Source organism: Bremia lactucae, linkage group LG18 (genome assembly GCF_004359215.1).
Source record: "Bremia lactucae strain SF5 linkage group LG18, whole genome shotgun sequence".
In the NCBI taxonomy this organism is placed as follows: Eukaryota; Oomycota; class Peronosporomycetes; order Peronosporales; family Peronosporaceae; genus Bremia; species Bremia lactucae.
In genome coordinates, this window is record NC_090627.1 from 1,960,467 (window position 1) to 1,966,237 (window position 5,771).

A 5,771-nucleotide genomic window follows, 5' to 3' on the forward strand; every position below is an offset into this window, starting at 1 on the left:
GCCACAGGAGGGTGGCGGATAGTGCACGCAATCAACAAACTGAATGCTGCAACGGTACCGGCTGAGAGGCCGATTTCTAGAAAGACGTAATCATAGATGCTATGTCTAAGAGTACCATCTTTTTGTCTATGGATTTTATCAGATCCTTATGCGTCAACGGGACATCCCGTACACAGGAGTGAGCAATCCCAGTGGGATGCTCTGGGAATGGCTAGTAATGACACAGGGGCTTAGTAACGCCCCTGCAACACTCAACGGATGTGTAACGAATCTGTTGAGACCAGTGCGAGAATTCGCACCGAGTTATTTTGACGATATATCCGTCCATAGCCCGGCTATGGACGAAATGACGGACGTGGAAGTTCATAAAACTCACGTTCGTCAGGTTCTTACACTTATGCGAAAGCATAAGTTGTATGCAAATCTCAAGTAGTGTATATTAGCTGCAAGCGAAATACCACTTCTTGGGTGCATCGTCGGTAAACACGGCGTGCGCCCTGATTCCGAAAAGATCAAGGGAATTACCGACTGGCCAGTTCCAGTCGATGTCAAGGGACTTAGAAAGTTCCTTGGGCTAGCAGAGTAATATTGCACAAGTACTCACGCAATTATGCCGAGATGACATTTCATCTCTCTCTCTTGAAAAAGACGAGAAATGGTTAGTGAACGCTGATTGTCAGCGTTCCTTTGAAGGTATCAAGCAAAGCTTGATGCAATCGCCAATATTGGTGATTGCACATCAAGACAGACTATCCGATGTGGTCTGTGACGCCAGCGATTTCGCGATCGGATGTGCATTAATGGAATACGATACGGACGGCGCGGAGCGCGTCGTCTATTACCAATCGCGTTGGCTGCAACCAGCTGAACGCAATTACTCAGTGCATGACAAGGAACTCGTTGCCATGAACATGCACTGGTTAAATTTAGGGTCTATCTCCTCGGAGATAGACCGTTCATCGTATATACGGACCATGCGTCATTACGCACGGCCGTCAATAGCCCACACCTCTCGCAAAGAATGGCGAGGTGGCTATCCTTCTTCGCGGAGTATAACTTCTCCGTCGAATATAAACCGGGATGACTTAATGTCGTCGCTGATGCGTTATCACGCCGACCCGATTACGAGTCAGCAGTGCACTCCAGCAGTGAAATTAATCCCACTGTTGCAACACTCACTACAAGTGTTCTGACATCAACCTTAGTTAATGATATAAAGTAAGCCTACGCAGAAGATTAAGACCTTCTGCATTTAATGGATCATCTGATGAATCCATCCAATAAATATTTTGAAGATTTACCCGCTTTATATCGACCGTCATCCGATCGATACAAAACACGCAACGGCTTACTATACTACACAGCCGTTGCCGGCGACATTCCACGTGTCGACGTCCCAACTCACAATGATTTGCGCTTGCGCATCATGTATAAGTGTCCCGATGCTCTAACAAGTGGGCATCGTGGACGTGAAAAGACTTACCTCATAGTAAGTCAAGCCTTTTACTGGACTCGCCAGTATTAGTTCTTGCACAAGTACATTCGTGCTTGCGAGGTATGTCAACGGGTGAAGCCTAGCCCTTCATTCCGTGCACCTCTCCAACCTCTACCACTTCCGGCAGAATGTTGGCAGTCCGTATCTATAGACTTCGTCGTCGAATTTCGCGAAGCCGATCACAAAAACAATGGAATCCTTGTTTTTGTAGACAGATTCAGCAAGATGGTACATCTTGTTGCTGTACCAGAATCGATCACGGCTCCGGGCTTTGCCCGTGTCTTTATCGACACGGTATTCAACTTCGAGGTTACGTCCAATCGTATCCGAGTTTTTACCGATGGTCAAATTTGCCATCAATAATTCGGTGCATGCGCCTACAACGCATACACCGTTTTTCGTGAATGGCTTACGCCATCCTCGCATACCCACCCAATTAATGGGATCCTGTAGTTTAAGGGAATTCCACGGTTTACCCCCGTGAACTGGTCTCGGATAGAGATCCACGGTTCACGGCGGCGTTTGGCAATCCGTGTTCCGATCTCTCGGAACACGGCTGACTATGTCAAATTCCGATCATCCAGAGACAGATATTCAGACAGAATGCGTAAATTGTGTCCTCGAAGAGATACTTCGAGGTTACGTCGAATCAAATCCGAATCGGAGCGAGTTTTCACGATGGTCAAATTCGCCAACAACAATTCGGTGCATGCGTCTGCAACGCATAACCTCCCAATCAGAGGGATCCTCGGGTTGAAGGGGGGGCTCGCACGAGAAAACCATCTCTGGCTCATGCTCATCACGCATCGAAGTTAACAACGACGCGAGTGATGTCGATGTCGAAGAAATCGACATCGAAGACGAGAATGATATCATGGCAGTACGCACAAAGCGTACTGAAACAGACAAAACAAATGAGTCAGCAGAAGAATTTCTGCTAACTCGAAAATCAACAATCCGTTTTATTCAGAATTCCATTTCTAACGCAATGGACCGTCAGAAACGGAATGCAAACATCGAAGAGCAAATGTTCATTCATTTAAAATAAATGATCTAGTGCTGCTCTCTACGATGAAACTACCTAAGCGCTTAGTCACTAACGTGGGTAGCAGTGAACTACTACCCAAGTTCATTGGGCCAATCCGTGTACTGCATCGCGGAGGTAATGCGTACACAATAGAGTTGCCACGTAGGATGCCTCCGCATCCTACGTTTTACGTTAGTCGGCTCCACCCGTACCATCAGTACGCGGCTTCTTCCGAGGACGGATTTGACCACTTTTTTCAAGAATCCCTAAACTATTCTTGTGATCGCGAACCAGATTCTCATGTTGAACCTGAAGTTTCTCATGCCGGTTCCAAATATCTTCGAACCTGCGATGAGCTGACGACAGCCCATCGCGAACAGCGTGATACTTCCGTCTGTACTCCAACATAGAGTACGCACTCTTCGAACGGTCTTACAACCGCTCGATCGCCGGCCCATTTTTGTGCCGGCTGCGGAAATGACAGTGAGCATAAGGCCACTGTTGCGAAAATTAGTGCTCCGTCGTCAATATTGTTCGACGACGTTAACGGGTCTTATCAAGAAGATAAGGCTCTTAAGAAGTTTATGGATTACGTTAGAAATCCTTTTCAACAATCCTTAAAAGGATTGTCGGAATTGTTTAGGTCCTCAGCAGATCGATAAACAACATGCAATGGGTTACTGTATTACACAGCCATTGCTGGCCACACACCTCGTGTCGTCATCTCCACCCACAGTAATTGTGTTACGCATCATGCATGAGTGCCACGATGCATCAATAAGTGGTCATCGTGGACGTGAGAAGACCATTCTCACGATAAGTCGCGACAGTAACAGGCCACGCCAGTATGAGTTTTTCCGCAAGTACACACGTGTGCAAAGTTTGTCAACGGGTGAAGCCCAATTATTCATCCCGTGCTCCGTTCCTAACCTCTGCCTATTCCAGCAGAGCGTTGGCAGTCTGTTTTCATGGACTTTGTCTTCGGGTTTCCCGACGACGAACATAAGAACCATCGCTCTCTTGTTTTGTTGATCGTTTCAGCAAAATAGTACACCTTGCTGCAGTACTGGAGTCGATCACAGCCAAATGCTGTGCTCGTGTCTTTGTTGACAACGATATTCCGACTCTATGGGTTACTTCGCGAACTGGTATCAGATCGAGATCCTAGATTCACGGCAGAATTTTGGCAAATTGTGTTCGAATCACTTGGAACACAGTTCAACATGTCAACTTCTGATCATCTTGAATTTGATGGTCAGACGGAGCGGGCAAACCGTATTCTCGAAGAGATACTTCCTGGATAGATCCATTTATGAGTTGGAGTGATTTCTTGCCGATGGTTTAATTTGCTATCAACAATTCAAATAATACTTCTACAAAGCATACACCATTTTTCGTGAATGGCTTGCCACCCTCGTATACCGGCATTGTTTCAGTGTGACTCTAATTCCAGGGGGGAGGGACTCGCTCGAGCGAAAATCATTCTAGCTCTTGCTCATCTGCATTGGCACTAAGTTCAATGCGAAGGACACCAGTGCTGATATTATGTTCATTGACATTATATTGGACAAACTCAGTAATATTAATAATGTTATTACTTACTTTGATGACGATGTTAAAAGACTCAGCATCGAGAATAATATTGTGAATGAGAACGATAATCCTCTCAATAATGAAGAGATTGATATCTTCGAAGTGCAAGCCGGTCACACTGAAAAAACAGTTAAACCGAGTCACCAGATTATTTCCTGTTGGCTAGAGAAAAAGTGGTCCGTATCGTACAGGATTCCATCGCTGATGCGGTAGACCGACAGAAATGGAACTGACAAAATGGAAGAGCAAGAATACTTTCATTTAATGTTAATAACCTTTTCCTACTGTCTACGGGAACCCTACTGTAAATTTAGTGACGAATGTAGGCAATAATAAATTACTGCCCAGGTATATCGGCCCGTTTCGTGTACTACACTCTAAAGCAATGCGTACGCAGCCTATATCTTATGTTAAGCGTCTCCGCCCGTACCATCAGTGCGAGGCTTCTTCCGATTCCGGATGACACCGGAACGGTCTAGGGCATTCGCCAAAGCCTGATGGTTCCAACCAAAGCCTTATCGTCTAGGAACAAAGTCTGATTCTCTTGAAACAGACGATCCACTCTTTTCTTTAAGGAGAGATCTTCTGACGAGCTGTCACCAGCTGGTTTTGAAGGGACTGATGTGTCCTTTCGTTCACCAGTTGATCAGTCGGAACTTGCGCGCAATTTCTCAACTGGTCACAAGAACATTATCAATCGTCACCGCTAACTCGCGGCGACAGAATCGCTCGTAGGCAAGATCCTCCCATAAATTATAAAAGGTGTGATCCAAAGCACGATGTTGATTAGGGCTCGTCAAACGAAGTGAGCCTGATCTCCCCCCCCCCTCCATATCCATTGACGGATTTAGGTGGTGAGAAGCGTTTTCTTGTTGAAAGCTTCTCGAACCGCCGTGATGTAGGGGGGGGGGGTGAACGAGTCACCAGGTTCGTTGGCGAGAGTATTCACCCTCGCATGATAGTTAAGAACCTCGTTTCCAACTGAATTTGGACGTTATGGGTCTCGTCTTGAACTTCGACGAGACCCATCCTCCTCGGCAGAAGGTCCATCGGAGAACGAGCGCTTCCCGCGCTCGTAACTGGATTTGGGTTTTAAATCCCTTGACGCATCTCGTAAGAGATGAGCGTCCCCCAAGAGAAGTTTTGAGGGAATAGGCTTCCTTAGAGGCATTACTTGCACCCTTAAAAATAGCATGGGCATGAATCCCTCCACGAGAAGCAAGGGATCCCTGCCTCTCCAGACAACGGAGCAGCTTATAGCGTGCACCGACTACGGTCCGTTTCTCAAACCGTTCACGGAAAGCATTCAGCTTGTCAAGCCAGACCTCACGGCCTATGTTTTGAACATTCTGTACAAATGCTGTCCAAGATTGGAGCAAAGGTTGGCATCCTTTGCCCATTCAGAAAAAAGCTACCGATTTCGGAAAAAGGCATTGATGAAGAATTTTGTCTCATCCTCACAAGGCATGTGAGCCTAGATGAATCGAATAGCGGAATAAGATATCGATTGTTGGTCATACCAAACCAGCGAATTAGGTTATCCTTAGATGACAATCAAGGCCTCTTCTCAGAAAAGAAGCGCACGTATTGCCGTCCCTCTCCTGTTGGCTCGTGTTAACGCTAACGTTAACTTGGCCCTTGGAGCGATCCCTAAAT